The sequence below is a fragment of the Myxocyprinus asiaticus genome, chromosome 46 (assembly GCF_019703515.2).
Source record: "Myxocyprinus asiaticus isolate MX2 ecotype Aquarium Trade chromosome 46, UBuf_Myxa_2, whole genome shotgun sequence".
NCBI classification, from domain to species: Eukaryota; Metazoa; Chordata; class Actinopteri; order Cypriniformes; family Catostomidae; genus Myxocyprinus; species Myxocyprinus asiaticus.
The window spans coordinates 16,757,501-16,774,711 of record NC_059389.1 but is presented as its reverse complement, the minus strand read 5'-3'; the positions used below and the strand labels follow the sequence as shown (position 1 = coordinate 16,774,711).

Below are 17,211 nucleotides of genomic sequence, written 5' to 3'. Positions count from 1 at the left end.
CTGACGCAGCCCTAAAAAAAGAGAGAGAGAGATTCTGCAAGCTTTAATAATCAACGTTTGTGTACTGCTCCAAAGACAAAGCAGTTTCTCTACGCAGTACAACTGATTATGGTTGTTTATGCGCGCGAGTCCATGTAAGTTTCTCTGTCGCGCTCTCCCTCTCTATGTGTGTTTGCTTTTTTTACGAGCAGCGAATCCGTCCTGAGTTTTCAAGCGAAAGTTGCATGGAGACACACCGCGTGACGCGTATAATAAAGAGGATGGTGAGCGACATAGAGGAAAATGGAGAGCGGGAACAACTCGTGCCAAGACAGACCATGACCGATCTTAAGCGAACATTTATGAAATGTTTAGCCATAAGAGAGAGAGGCATTGAAGCAGTTTGTTTGAATAATAATAAAAATACTGCAGCGATGCAACGGAGACAAGTCGGAGCCCTTGCATGGAGTTGGATAGGCAAAATTAATGTACATTACATGCACTCCACGTAACGCTCCTGAACGATGTCTTTGTGAGTGTTTTTTTTTTTTTTTTCCTTACTGGGCGCTAAAAATAGCATCAGTGTTTGATCGTGGTCCAGAAATAGGCAGAGGGTATCACTTGTATAAAAAGGACTGCGATTTTGAGAAAACTTGGACGTGTTGCTGAGGATAGATATGAATCAAGGGCAGTATGTGATTTGTATCATGTTGTTTTTCTGTAATGTGGTCACGATTGACTGAATCTATACTCATTTATATGTTTTCCCTGCTTTCAGCAAGGGCTTGCGGCACTGGTAAGTACAAATGCACCACGATTTTGGTTCAAAACATTATTATTTGATTATTGCATGGTTTGTTGCATGCATGCTGTTGGGTAATGTGCCATTCCCGCCACTGAAACGTCGTAGATGCAACCATTTAGTTAATGCATGCGAACTTCTCCACTAGGTGCTTGTAATTTTCACCCAGTTTTAGAAATGAAATAAACCAATCTCTTCTCAGAGCAGGAATCTTGCGAATGGTAAATAAGTGAGCTGAAAAGCAAATCCAAACTCCTTTGTCTGACGGCGCTGTTGAGTCATTTTTTGTCGCTTTGCCTCTTCGATACAGCTGAAAGTGTGAATGGAAACTGATAACACTTGAAGAGTATAAGAGCATATCTCTCAAATATGTGAAAACGACAAAGAAAATAGGCTAATCAAAATAGGTGGAAAATGCCGCGTTAAAATGCTTTCAGCGTGAACACCACCAGCACAGCCGAAGAGGGAAACCCAGTGCCTACATGCACAGACTGGTGCCGACAATATGTGCTGTGGCGTCAATGGGTTCCGTGCATCCTTTGCCCTGCAACAAAATCGCCCTTAAATGGTCAGCCCGGTTTTGGACATCACCCGAAAAAGGGATGTCTCTAGGCTACTCGGCACACGTACTCAAAATGCAATGTCAAGTTTAACGCTTTTAAGACAATTTTGCAAGCTTCCCGCCTGCGTTGTTTGAACAGTTGCTTCAGTTGTGCTCGAGACTGAGTAGCTATCGGCGGATTCGTTTGGATTACTCTACCGCACGTCATTTTCATTATACAGTACTGCAATCGACTGTTTTCTATTTCTGTGGACTATAATGCTGGTCTTGTGCCAAAAACTAACGCGTTTATGTTGCATTCAACACCATTTGTGCAGTTCCGCCAAACAATCACTGATCGGCAGTAATGTTTTGATCAAAGCATCTCTTAATAAATTTATCACTTCAATCCTGCTGCGTGCACGTTTCACCGAAAATACATAGCTGTAAAGTGTCTTGTTGCGAAGAAATCACCATAAGCTTAGTATATGACATTTTTTCAAATTTTTCGGCAGCAGATCAGTGTCACTACGAGAGTTTAAATATACAGATCCGAACGAATTTTGGAGTGTCATTCATATTTACAGATCATTAGTGAGGGGAAATATCCAAAATCAAATTGTACATGTTAACCAGCTCGCTTAAATACTCATCGTATACTTAGAATAGTGCATGCCAGAGTAGTGCACTGTTTTATGTTCAGGAATTATCTACCAGTGGCTCAAGACGATCTTTACAGAAAACTCATTACCTTGACCTTTTCAAAGACACAGTGGGCACTTTTTGTAAAACACATCTATCCCAGACATAGCAAGATCTTCCTAATTCAATGCTGGTGTTGTCATTTTAGCGGAAACACGGATTTATCCGAGTCGTGACTGCTATAGTGAGTAATATGTGCGCGTTGGCTGCGTCAGGAGATGCAGTCGCTGTACGGTGCAGACAAAAGTGGGAGAATCGTGACTGAATGGAGACGTCCGCAAATGATGCGACCATCCAATAAAATCCTCATAATGGTAGCATCTGGGCTTAATTTGTTTTTTACACCTGTTACATCTCAAGCACTTATCTTGTTGCCTTTAGCCACCTCAACCTCCCCTTGCATCACGAAGGCGCAAGAATACCAGTGATTAAGGGAGGGGGGAATCTTTGTTTGGGGTGAATTTAGGCTGGTTGGGGGGGGGGGGGGGGGTCCAGATATAGATCGTGATCCTCCCACTTCGTATAGTTTCTTGCATAGAGTTCCAAGAATGGATGACCAGAGACTGTTGTGAATTTTGACAAATAATCCTGCTACATATGGCGTGAAAAGAACTTCAAGGGTAAGTAAAATGAAGTCACATTCCACAGCTGGATTAATTGTGGATTAAGACCTCCTTTTGTTGTGTTGTTATACCTTTATTAATGTTTAGGCATTGATGCTTTAGGTGCATAGTAAACTATTGTTGTAAAATAGCATTGCACACTTTTGTAATCGTTAGCAACTCACTGTTGTGTCTGCAGTAAGATGTGATGCCACTGTAATGTATAGAATTTGTTATGTTCTGCTGTGAGATTAGAAACCCCCGTGTTCTCACTGAGTGGTATCCGCCAGGGAACTCTCAGTGTTCATGCAATGAAATGCTGTTGTCGTGTTGGAAATGCGGTGCTTTCTTGCTTTACATGTACATGTAATGTTAATCGCTGGTCGTTTTGTTCAAATGACCTCTGAACGTCGTCTACAATCTCTGTTTTGAATGGATGTACATGACGATGTACTTGCAGACATGAATGCACGTTATTGAGACGTTGCAACCCATTTTGAAACGTGTGGCGAACAAATTCGCTTGGAAAACATTAAGTGTAATGTTATTGTCTTACACGGAATATTTCTGGTCACTTGCGCCAACTAGGATACAATTTGGTTTCCCTTTTCTTTCTTTCTTTCTCTCTCTCTTTCTCTCTCTCTCTCTCTCTCTCTCTCTCTCTCTCTCTCTCTCTCTCTCTCTCTCTCTCTCTTTCTCTCTTTTTTTTTTCAAAAAGGGGGGTCCCTATATGAGCAAGACACCGATTGGTGGATGACGATGTTTTGTTTGCTCCAATAAGATCTCTCGTTGCTCTCTATTTATTGCGAGCAGATTACAGACTGCTCTCTCCTCACCAAGAGCACTTCAGCGGCACTATCTGCTCAGTTCTCCACTAAGCGACATCACGAACGAGAGGATGTATATCATAGGAATTGCAATTCAATGCTTAATGGTCGTTGTATTATGTTTGTCTGTGTTTTTTGTTTAGATGGTGGTAGGCAGGAGCTAGGGTAAAGTCAGGCAAAATAAACTACTGGGAAGGAGTGAATTCAGGACCGCGGACAGCGCTCGCACGCAGAATATAGGCATTTGGATGCTGGCCGCTCTGAACGCTTCCCATGCTCGTAGAATGTGAATGAGTTGGATACAGTTCAGCCTCGGGAAAAGGCTTCGGTGTCTCGGTTTCCCGATGTCTGGACACAATAAGACTTGGAAACGAGAGAGACCCATGCACACAAGCCACCTGGATGTCACTGTTTGATGTCACGGACTTTGCTGCACGCAGACTGCGATTTGTCTTTCGCGAATCTTTTTGCGGTCTGGGCTTGCTGTTCATAAGTATCTAGCTGGGAAGCCCTTACCCCAAAAAGCATTTGCGGAAGGCGCATTCACCGAATTTCAGCGTCTGATACTCCATACACTCCGTGGATTCAAATACTTGCTTGAATTTATTCATTATTATTATTATTGTTGTTATTTTTAGGCCTATTATTATTAATATTATCATTATTATTGTATTTATTTTTTCTACTGATACTTTGCTGTCATCTTAATTTTGTTTCAGAAATATGTCATCGCTGTGCATTGCGGCTCAAATCAAATGTAAAGCCGAACTTCTCTCCCAGTTACGTCCCCAAAGTCTCAGCTCCCTCCTGTCGAGAGTTATCTGGCGTCTCCATTGCCAGAATATTTGCTCTCGATTATATGATTACAAAAGTCACCCAAACAAAACCACAGTTCCAGCAACGAGGTTCCAGTTTGCACGTGGAAAAACACAATGGTCCATTCGGAAGAGAGAGCATCTCGTTAGTTTGCTATTCACTTAGAATCCAAACAATGCTGAAAATGACCCCACCCTGTTTGCAATAATATATAAGCTGTACACCCTGTCGGACACATTTATAATTCTACAAAGGTTTATTATTATATTCATTATTTAATAAATTAAATATCAGCCCCATTGACCGTGTGTGTGTGTGTGTGTGTGTGTGTGTGAGAGAATACGTCACCGTAGGGTGCCCAAATACAACAAGGTTTCACCCAACCTCTTAGCTTTCTTTTCTTTTATTCCCTCTCTTCCTCTTACACACACTATTTCTTTCGCGCGCTCTCTCTCTCTCTCTCTCTCTCTCTCTCTCTCTCTCGCTCTCTCTCTCTCTCTCTCTCTCTTTCACACACACAGTATTTTGGAATTATGACACCTCGATGAAATGTGACACACCTACGCATGCCCAGGATACATGTAGACACATTGGGTGATAAAGTTTGTTTATGCCATGCAGATATAGTCTCAGCTACGTGATCTGTGTCACTACAATCAAGAAGTTATGTTGTGCCACTCACCAACAGAATACAGACCTGTTCCTGGTCCTATAAGTGAGAGTTAGGCAAATACAAACGCCCCCATTATGTGCTACAGTATTTGGGAAAGGTTCTCGAGTCCCTTAGTGACGACAACCCCAAATTCCTTCTGGTCAGGCTAACATTAATTCCGACTCAACCGTATCTGTTCCCTCACACATTATTCAATTATAACAGATGGGCATTACCTTTCGATTATATGGCTTTAAAGATGAGAGCAATTAAAGTATAACAAAAACAGGCCGAACTCCCTAAATGACGTGGAGACCAAACGAGGCCCTCCAGAAACTGGTTGGCAGCAATGTTAAGAAACTACATCAGAACGCCAGCTGACAGAATTGGTGACTTTGACTAAAGCGACCAACAAGGCCTGAAAAAGTTGTCCATACATGAAGAAAATGAGAACGACGCCTTGGCCAAACCTTGCAAAATGTTTTTTCAAAGTATCTTATTATTATTATTTATTTTTTTGCTGATGAAATCATGAAAGTATTGCTTGACATAATACATTTGATGCTCGGACGAAAGAGTCGAGGTTTGCAGCGGAGAAATAAGGTAGATTTACAGGTGGTCTGGTGAAAAGTAACTTGAATTTGCTGGCCTAATAATTTTAAACCATTATGACATGTTTAACTGCATGAATGCCTGACTTAAACCGATCGCTTGCATAAACAGCTTCAGAACGAAGCCAGTAGGGCAAGGACGTTTATTGACCCATTGATATGACTACTTTTACTTTGTAAATGCATTTAAATAAACTTTTAGTGACATTTTTACGTCGCTTTTAGTGCCGTAGACTAAGAATTTTATTCTCTTGTTGGGTATATATAAAAACCCAATCGTAAAGCTCATGAAACGTGTTTCTGTGTCCATTGAATGGCATGATGTACCTAAAAACGGATTTCCATCCATATTCTATTTATTTCCCCATTTAGTTCGACCCTTTCCCGCCAAACCAGGTATTTTTAAGTACCCGTTAAGCTCTCAAAAGAAGCCACTCTCATTAATGTACAACTTTGTGTTCTTGTGTTTGTACAAAGGCTAGGGCGAACAAACGTGAGGGATCCATCGCCTAACGGACGGAAGTCGAAATGAATGACTGAAGTTGTCGGTCCAGCTTGACCGTGACGTCACTGCCTTTGTAAGTCTGTCTCTTCTTTGGGATCGAGAGATTTCCCATTCATTCATTATTTATTTCCACCTCAGCCCTTTGCATGGTGTCAAAAGAGTGCTCTCTGTTGTTCTGTCGTTGTCAGAAACGGTTGGAAACTGCAGTAGACACGCTTTTTAGAAGATTTCTCAACATTTACAAGGTTTGGACTGCTGGAGATGATTTCTTTGTTATCAAACTCGATGTTCAGTGCGTGATTTGACAGTCACAGGCCTGTTAAGAACTCCAGTAGCTCACAGTTAAACAGTCTGTAAGCCACAAAGTTGGGTGTGGTGCCTTGAGTGTGTAATGGGGAAATTTCCATGTCTTTCTTCGTTTAAAGTGTAAGAAAGGTCTTGATAGAATTTGAGGTGATGTAGAATTGTATTTGTCATGCTTTTAAAAAGACAGAGAGTATGTTTTTTTTTTCCTATTTTGAATTGGGACAGTGTTCTAAATTTGGTAGTGTAAATAGTAGGCCTACAACAATTAATTAGAATGTAAACACACTTTCACGAGTATGAATACATGTGATACGTGTACAGACACTTACACATACAAACATACACTGATTTCATAATCTGCATTCTTTTGAAACTGGGTTTGAAAAGAAAGAAAAAGCTGTTAAGTATGTTTTTGTCTTTTTACCAATTCAGTCGGAAAAAATATAGAGCTTTTCAAGTATGTTTTTGAGTAGCTCTCACTTCATGCCTTTCCTTTTATCACACAGACATGTGTTGAAGTCTTTTGTGAAATGGTTGTAGCTTCTGATGAAGTTGTAATAACATTGATAACTTTTTGAGCTCCAAAATGTAAAAAATTAAGCTACATAGTGTATGTGGCAAATCTGATATCATCAACAATTTCAGAGTTCATCTTGGTGTGTTAATCTAAACAGTATTTTGTCAGTATTGTTCATTTCAGTTTAGTTTAGTTTAGATTAAAGGGATCATTTTAGTCCTTGGGTTTTAAACAGATAAAAAGACAAATGTATTATAAGGGTATTTACGGATCACCCACAGAGTGAGAGACAATATTAAGCAGACTGGAAGTTACGTGAGACCCTAGAAAACATAAAATAAGTCAAGCTTTTCTTTCCTTTTTAAGAATCACTGCCACACCTAAAGACTATTGTCTGATTTAGTCTTTAACTGTTGTTTAAAACTTTTTAACCTTAAAAAGTATTATGAATACTATTTTGTACGTCTCCAATATGCAGAAGGCTTATTTTATTGGTATTATATTATATTTGCAGTGAGGATAGAGGTATATTGAAAGCCTAGGTACAATGTGCACTTTTTACCCCCCTAAAAATAATTTCTAGAAATGTTTTTTGTCTTTATTGTCATAATTTCCAGCAGGCAGGTCTCACGGTATGAATTGCTTTTCTTACCTGTGCTGTACATTCAGATCTCATGAGTACTACGTGAATTGAAAAGGTACTTTTTATCTTGGAGAGAGACCTCACTCATGTGGCTCTCCCACTGAAAAAAATTCATGCAATTGCACACATTTGTTAATAACATTTGTAGTTTGATGAATTGGCTATAGGATTATTAACTGATTAACTGGATGAGCAAGTGACGTCACCCAGTCTTCTCACCCTGTTAATTTTAGCTGTTTAAAGAGGCACGTCTCTAGAAAAGACCTGATAGTTTAGTGTTAGTTTTGCAGTGAGTTTAAACTTCTGTTTTTATTTTTTATTTCTAAATATAATGTGGAACTTTTCTTATCTGCTCTACCATTAATTGTTATTTATTTATTTATTTTCCTAATTTTGTATTATGAAAAATAATCTGCTCTTGCAGTGTTTGAACAAGCTCAGATTCATGTCATAACACAGGTTGAGCCTTGGCACAATCGGCAACTTTTAAACAATTTGAACTTCACCTATCAAGATATTTTACACTCCAAGCACACTGTTTTTTGTGTCCAACAAAATCATTTTCTTTACTCTTTTGCTTTTTCATGTTCCTTTCTGGTGTCTCTCGATGTATTTACTCACTGGCTTTAGGAGAAACTGTTGTGTATTGTGTATTCATCACAAAGTCTCTTAATAATATGATGACATCTTTTTTTTTTACATATAAAAAAATTATCCTGTGACTTTACCTAAATAGTTTTTAGCATTATTTTATGTAATGCTTACATGCAAATCTGAAACCTTTTAACTGCCACTCTAATCAGTCCACATGAACATGATTCCAATATAAGAATTTAATCAAAAATAATAATTATGATTTAATAATGTGTGCAGGAATGATGGACTGTACATGGAAGATTTGCATATGCTGTCCCCTGTCCTTTCTTTTTTCTTTTTTCAAATTTTATCCATCCATACATAGATGAGTCAGGGAAGGTGCGAGGGATGAGTCAGTTCTGGGCAGAAGTTATAGGGGAGGGGAGTGTCCTTTTGTACCTAAGAGTGTGGTCCCGTCATGAAAATATGTCACGACCTCACTGCCGCAGTACTACTCATTCAGACATTAACTTAGCATCAATGTGCCCTCTACACAAACAGTGCAAAAGTGGTTGATATTCTGCAAACTATTTTAGTCAATTATCTGATAACTTTTCCAATAGCATGTCCACTTCCATGCCTAGCTTACTTACTTAATTAATTCCATCCATTATGTTTCTGGGCAACATAGTGAAAATCAGATTTCAAACTGATTTATTTTACCAAAAGAATATTTATTTTTTATTTTTTAGTCATTAATTATCCTGTCCAGAATAAACATCACTAAAAGGGATATACAAATTATTTTTTTATAAAAAAAAAAAAAAAAAAAGGTTACATCCATTAAAATATGGCCCTCTATAAAATATATTTCTCTGTGCTGGAATTGCTGTCATTATATTACAGTTGATCATATAGCTTTTGTTGAAATAAAACAGTAAGAAATAATTTTATGAAATATAAAGATTGTAATTTGGACTATATGGATTGGAAGATAAATATCAGTGTACATTCAGAGCAATATAAAATACAATACGTTAGTACAATAACATCAACTATAACCATACAAAAACAAAAAAAAAAAACTATTAAGTATTAAATGTCATTACTAATATTTTTTTTTTAAATGAACAATTTTAGCATGAATAAAGGTCTGTTAAACACTTCAAAACAATGCATATATACACCGATGAGCCAAAATATTATGACCACTCACTGGTGAAGTGAATAACATTGATCATCTCCTAAATAAGGCAACATGTCAAGGTCTGAGAAGCTGAGTAGATTAGATGGTAAGTGAACAATCAGTTCATGTAGTCAACATGTTGAATGCAGGAGAAATGGGCAGGATTAAAGACCTGAGTGACTTTGACAAGGGCCAAATTGTTATGGCCAGACGACTAGGTCAGAGCATCTCTGAAACGGCAAGGCTTGTGGGGTGCTCCTGGTTAGCAATGGTGAGTACCTACCGACAGTGGTCCGAGGAGGGACAAACCACAAACCGGCGACAGGGCGTTGGGTGCCCAAGGCTCATCGATGCACGAGGGCAACGAAGGCTATCCTGTTTGGTCCGAACCGACAGAAGGTCTACTGTGGTACAAGTCATAGAAAATTTTAATGATGGTTATGGGAGGAATGTGTCACAAAACACAATGCATCTCACCCTGCTGCATATGGGGCTGCATAGTCGCAGACCGGTTAGAGTGCCCATGATCATCCCTCTCCACCATCGGGCACGCAAGCGTCGGAACTGTACCTTGGAGCAGTGGAAGAAGGTCACCTGGTCCGATGAGTTCTTTTAGATCATGTGGGCGGCCGTGTATGTGTGCACCGTTTACCTGGGGAAGTGATGGCACCAGGATGCACTGTGGTAAGACAAGCCGGTGGAGGGTTGATGATGCGCTGAGCAATGTTCTGCTGGGAAACCCTGGGTCCGGCCATTCATGTGGATGTCAGTTTGACACATGCCACCTACCTAAACATCGTTGCAAACCTGTCCACCCTTTCATGGCAATGTTATTCCCTGATGGCAGTGGCCTCTTTCAGCAGGGTAATGCCCCTGCCACACAGCACACATGGTTCGGGAATTGTTTGAGGAACATGATGAAGAGTTCAAAGTGTTGCCCTGGCCTCCAAATTCCCCAGATCTCAATCCGATTGAGCATCTGTGGGATGTGCTGGACCAACAAGTCCGATCCACAGCAGCTCCACCTCGCAACTTACAGGACTCGAAGGATCTGCTGCTAATGTCTTGGTGCCAGATACCACAGGACACCTTCAGGGGTCTTGTAGAGTTCATGCCTCGGCGGGTCAGTGCTGTTTTGGCGGCAAGCGGAGGACCAACAGCATATTAGGCAGGTGGTCATAATGTTTTGGCTCATCAGTGTATGTGTGTCTGAGTGTGTGGGTGTATGTTTGTGTCTGTAAGCAAGATTCATATATTTTATAAAGTTTTTTGATCATTGTTTATTTGTAGAAAATCTTCTGATGACAGGATTTCAAGGCAAAAGAGAGATGAGGGGCTCAACTGAGTATGTTCCTCAAGGATTGAGCCAGACAGTTAACAGGAATCAAAGCTGACATAAAGGAAAAGGATGGAGTCAACCAACATAAGAGGTATCAACCATCACCTATTCGGGGCAGCATGGGTATGGCCTGCACCCAAATTACTTGTGATGCAAAACACACTTTCTATATCATTACATCCTTGTACACCTTTGGGTTATCTTGTTTTGATAGGTGAAACTAAGTGCCCCCAAATCTGGACTGATCAAACATGTAATTCAAGATCACATAAAAAAAAAATACATAAATGGATCAGTTAAAGCAAGTGTTAAAAAACTAGTAACTGAGAAGACTAAAGAGAATTAAAAGAAGAGAAATAACAGTTTGTTTGTTATTTCATAAAATCACATTAAAAAATGTAAATAGCTCTCATTTCGTCAAAATAATGAATGAGCAACAGTTCGGAACACAATTCTGTCTTTGTGTGTTTGCACAACAGTCTGCTCCCACTGAAATGTGCTCTGTAAGACTGTATGATCTATGAGTTGATGATAAATTAGGTGAATGCCTGGCTGAAAAGATGAATCTTTAGTCTTAGACTTAAACTGAGAGAGTGTGTCTGAGTCCCGAACAATTCTAGGAAGACTATTATTGCTACATGTAATGTGTTTAAAGAAGATAAGAAGGTTTTTAGGTTGTCGCTAATCCTTAAAGAACAGTTTAGATGTGACAGGTCAGATTATATATATATACTACCGGTCAAAAGTTTTGAAACGCTTGACTGAAATGTTTCTCATGATCTTAAAAATCGTTTTATCTGAAGGCGTATGCTTAAATGTTTGAAATTAGTTTTGTAGACAAAAATATAATTGTGCCATCATATTAATTTATTTCATTATAAAACTAAAATTTAATTAAAAAAAAAAAGGTTTTGAAATTGATGACTTGGACCAAATAATAAAGAAAAGCAGCCAATAAGTGCCCAACATAGATGGGAACTCCTTCAATACTGTTTAAAAAGCATCCCAGGGTGATACCTCAAGAAGTTGGTTGAGAAAATGTCAAGAGTACATGTCTGCAAATTCTAGGCAAAGGGTGACTACTTTGAAGATGCTAAAATATAACACAGTTTTGATTTATTTTGGGTTTTGTTTAGTCAAAACATAATTCCCATAGTTCCATTTATGTTGTTCCATAGTTTTGATGACTTTACTATAATTCTAAAATGTGAGGAAAAAAAAAAACAAAACAAAAAAAACAAATATATATATATAATAAAGAATGAGTAAGTGTTTCAAAACTTTTGACCGGTAGTGTGTATATATATACACCGATCAGCCACAACATTAAAACCACCTGCCTAATATTGTGTAGGTCCCCCTTGTGCCGCCAAAATAGTGCCAACCCGCATCTCAGAATAGCATTCTGAGATGATATTCTTCTCACCACAATTGTACAGAGCGGTTATCTGAGTTACCGTAGACTTTGTCAGTTCAAACCAGTCTGACCATTCTCTGTTGACCTCTCTCATCAACAAGGCATTTCCATCTGCAGAACTGCCGCTCACTGGATGTTTTTTGTTTTTGGCACCATTCTGATTAAACTCTAAAGACTGTTGTGTGTGAAAATCCAGATCATCAGCAGTTACAGAAATACTCAAACCAGCCCGTCTGGCACCAATAAACATCCATGTGATTATCTAATCAGCCAATCGTGTGGCAGCAGTGCAGTGCATAAAATCATGCAGACACGGGTCAGGAGCTTCAGTTAATGTTCATATCAACCATCAAAATGGGGAAAAAATGTGATCTCAGTGATTTGGACCATGGCATGTTTGTTGGTGCCGGACGGGCTGGTTTGAATATTTCTGTAACTCCTGATATCTTGGGATTTTCACACAGAACAGTCTCTAGAATTTACACACACACACACACACACACACACACACACACACACACACACACACACACACACACACACACACACACACATATATATATATATATATATATATATATATATATATATATATATAGATCATTTTTAATCAGTTTAATCAAACTGTTCTAAGAAGCACACAGGGATGTATCGTAAAAAGAACCACAACACAGAGAAGTTAGAATAAATATGTTAGTTAAAACTGATATGGTTTTTAATTGATGTGGATGAATTACATTACCTTCATATATAATTTTGTTATTTTTGGTGTTAATGAAACATCAACTGAACTGAAAGTGAGAAGATTATTAAAAGGCTTAGAATGTATTTAGCTTGTGTTAAAGTGTGTATCTTTAGCACTGAAAATCAAGTGATTTGTCATCTATTAAAACGAGAGAAGTTGAAACTAGTTTTAAAATACTAATTATATGTTAAGATCTATGTTAAGCCAATGAAATAATCTGCACACAGTTTCACCTGGGTCTTTGAGTAAGTACGTTAATTTTTAAGCCATCACACAAGGTTTCATGGTGGTGGGGGGTGTTGCACGAGTTGCGTTCAGTGTTTCTTGTCCTTGTTTGTGTGTTTCCGTATTATTCGTATGAAATCTAAAACCAGCAAGCCTGAGAGCAGAAAACTGAAGTGTAACCACATACAAGACAATGTAATGTACTAACCTCAGAAAATGGTAGGCTACATGAGACTCTAGAATAGAAAATAGAAATAGAAATATATAGTATTATAATTCGTGCTGCGTATCAACTTTCAGCTTTCCACTGACAAAACTAACTGACAAATTGTCACCATTCTGTGTTCGATTTTACATTGATAACTTAAGATACTATATCCAGTAAGAGTTTTGTGGGAATCTGTAAACTTTAAGAGAACTAAGATAGTTTAAGGAAACACGTAGAGTATACTTTACTCTCGTGACGTAGTTGTCATGACCATTGTGAACAGCTGTGTGCAGCAAAAACGTGTGAGTGTTTGTGTGTGTGTGTATGTATGCTGCACTCACATACAAATGTGAATGGAGGTGTATTGTTTTTGTCAGTTGTACAGACTGCATATGTTTGCATAACAGCACAATGAGTGTGTGTGTGTATATCGGAGTGTATTTAAACATTATTTTAAAATCTGTTTGAATGTAGAAAATGTCTTGGATACAAATGCATGCACACATGTGTGTGTTAGTGTATGCCTGAATGCTTTATAGCATTATTTTAAAGTGTCTGTATGTGTCCCAAATATCTTTGTGTATAACTGTGTGCACAAATGTGAGTGTGAATGTTCAGGAATACTAGTGCGCAAGGAATTGTGTTTGTTTTTTCAGTGGTACAATGAGTGTGTGTGTGAGGTGTATGCACATTTATATAATAAAAAGAATGCATAGGGGGTGTGTATGTGTGTAAGTGTTAGTGTATATCAGAATGCTTTGTATAATTATTTGTAAGGTCTCTGTGTGTTTGCAAAACCTCTTATGTACAAATATATGCACATATATGTTTAGGTGTGTGTGTGTGTGTGTGTGTGTGTGAGAATAATCAAGTACATGAGTGTGAAGGAACGTGTGTTTGTTTTTGCCAGTTGTACAGACAGTGTGTGTGTGTGTGTGTGTGTGTGTGTGTGTGTGTGCACATTTACTTACCAAAAAGAATGGTATATGCGTGACAGTATGTGTGTGTTAGTACATGTTTGTATAATTATTGCAAGGTCTCTCTCTGTGTGTGTGTGTGTGTGTGTGTGTGTGTGTGTGTGTGTGTGTGTGTGTGTAAACGTCTTGTGTGCGAATCCACATACTATATGTGCACGTAGGGGTAAGTGTGTATGGAAATGTTTCAGGATATTACTGTGAAGGAACATGCGAGTGTTTTTGTCAATTGTACAGACAGTATGAATGTATATTTGTCTGCGTAAGTGTTACAGAATGTTGGAAGAATGTATATGATTATTTAGTGTCCTGTGTGTTCAACTTTGTGTGTACATAGGAGTATGTCATTCTGAGTGTGTGTAAATGTGCCCAGAATTTGTGCGTATGATTGTACATGTACATGTATAGGGGTGTATGTGCATATGTGTGTGTGTATGGTTGAGTGTATGGCTAAAAGGCTGTAAAACATACGTATTAGCTTTGAGAGAGAGACAACTGAAAAGATGAGCCAAATAACGTCACACGCAACATGCAATTACAATATCAACTTGAAGTGTTAGGTACAGAAAGCATTGTACAGTCTAAAATAATTTAGTTCAATTTAGATTTCTTTTTTAAAATGTTCAAATGCATTTTTGGTCCAAATTTATAACAATGCAGATATTATTATTTCCATCATATTTCAGTGCTAAGTGTGTTTATGGACTGATGACTAAGTAAAGAAATACAGAACGTACCTGGAGGCTTCTCTGATTCTGCAAAATAACACTGAATAATTTTAAGAGGTTTTGTTTTAATACAAAATACACTATGATGTACGTTTATGAGTTTACTGTACTTTTACTCCAAAATTTACTGATTTAGATTAAATATACTAGTTTAGACAAATTATATGTGGTAGAATTTAAGTAGACTTGCATCCCTAGACTAATAATGAAATCAGAATTTTGAGGAATGATTTGACTAATCTCTGTTTTGTATTAATTGGCATCTACACAGATGCATGCTTATAAGTAATGTGAAAAAGGTTGTTGTAAATTTTGAGAGGCAGGGGTAGAAATACACATGATACACGAAGAAACATGATGTTTGGTTGCCTATGTGTTAGTGCATGTGTGTGCACATATGCAGGCGTGTGTGTCTCTTTTTCAGAAGAAAAAAAATATATTTTCTTGCAAAAAGTGTATATGTCTCTAAATGTTCTAATATCCCTGCTGTTGTATGATATCATAAATCTTTATCTGTTTTTGCATCTTTTGTCTTTTGAAACTTGTCTAGCATAAAAAAGGCCTCGTCTGATCCAGGACATTCACATGAGAGAGGAAGAAATAAGAAGGTATGTGTTATTCTCGCATATTGTATTTATATATTTATTGTATATATTCTTGTATTCTTGTGTATATATTTTTTATCATGAACTGTGGCCATTTTCCTGCATCAGCCTTTTCAGTAAACTAACATATCTCTCCATAAATGTTATAACAGGAGATTAGTATCACATTCATCATAGAAATCAAATACAAAAAGTTTAGATTTTAGAAGTTGTTGCTAAAAGCCTGAAATATAGCATTTAAAAGCATAATATGCTTAGTGCTATGTCATCACTAACCAATTTTAGATTATACATAAATTATGCATTACACAGAGGATATGTTTTAAAAAAAAAAAAAAAAAAAAAAAAAAAAAAAAAAAAAATATATATATATACTCTTACTTTTTGTGTTTTACAGGATCAAAACCTGGGAAAACGTGTATCTTGAAGGTGCACAAGATCAAAGTCATATCAGCACCTTTAATTCTGCTTTACACCTGTTAATGGATATTCAGCAATTTGATTACATTGTAGGAGCACAATAACACCTTCAGGTATTTAAAATCTCTGTTTGTTAAGGACTTTGGGTATCTTGTATTAGCCAGATATTGCTAACATTGTCAATTCCAGATGTATTCAATTTTCCGTTGTGTAAAAATGTAGAGCTAAGGCATTTTTTTTTTAGGAACAGAAAAGCGATAACATAGTTTTTATGGTAAAATAAATAAATAAATGTACAAATAAAATGGTGTACATTGAAATTGTGTTGAACCGAGGATCAAGTGATCGCTTATGTGTACAGAGAGGGAAAGGAACCGTCTGCTTCTTTAGAAATGTAAGAAAATTAGGGACGCACCACAAATGCCTTTTTTTTACCTCGTGGAGCTTTATAATTGTAAGGGTGGCATATTTCTGGAATCTTAATAGTTTGCTAAAAGTTGTTTGAAGGCTGTTGTAGCAAGCTGAAGACGGCAGACATAGCAGATGTCGCTGTCCACTGTGTGTGGTGCTGAGATGTGCGCAAAACTAGCTTATAACAACTTCTATTGAACAAAGCTGTTTCTATACATGCTCTCACTGTATATGTGTGGTGTATTGTATAAGTATAATAAAGTCTGAATTAGCTTAGTGTTCAAGGATGACGTTAAGCTGTGCAAAGCTCTTACAAAAATAATGACATGGTCTTAGAATAACCGGGTGGTACACTTCTAATAACCATCTTATTTAAATTATCATAGGGTCATAATGGGCTGAGTAATGCAAAAAAAGGGGGAACATTTTTTTTATATATGAAACAATAAAGATCAGAGGTGTCAAGCTCATCTTAAGAGAATGTCTGAGAAAGGTCAGTCAGTGTTGAGGACGATAAACAGGAATATATAATAGGACGAGTGTGTTAAAAGTGAGAGTGACTCAGAAGGTGTGTGTTTTTGTGAGTAAGAAAGAGTGTGTGTCTGTGAAGGAAATAATGTTGAAAATTGTATGTATTATGGTTTGTTAGCACAAAGGTAGTACAATTTAAATAAAATAATCCAGATTTCATCAAAGTATTATAATTGCATAATATTGCCTACTATGGTTCAAACATTGTTATTTGTAGCGCTCTGTATATATCAGATAAATTTAGCTCCACGTGTCTTATTTTTATGACATACTCTTTTTTTCTGCTTTGATGTTTTTGTACTTAATGATATGCTAAAAAGTTGATGTGTAATAGTTTGTGGTG

The 17,211-nt window shown here is 37.6% G+C and overlaps 1 long non-coding RNA gene across 4 annotated transcripts in view; it reads left to right on the top strand.

The window, feature by feature from the left end:
* The window catches only part of LOC127436134 (uncharacterized), a 17,562-nt gene continuing 351 nt past the window's right edge, over window positions 1-17,211 (top strand). Inside the window, exons 1-6 of one of the 4 annotated variants that reach the window (XR_007896335.1) lie at window positions 1-134; window positions 758-775; window positions 6,010-6,110; window positions 10,556-10,695; window positions 15,452-15,509; window positions 15,904-17,211. The exon at window positions 15,904-17,211 is cut by the window's right edge and continues 351 nt beyond it. This is a non-coding gene — a long non-coding RNA (uncharacterized LOC127436134). The other 3 variants (XR_007896336.1, XR_007896334.1, XR_007896337.1) reach the window with 3 other exon arrangements.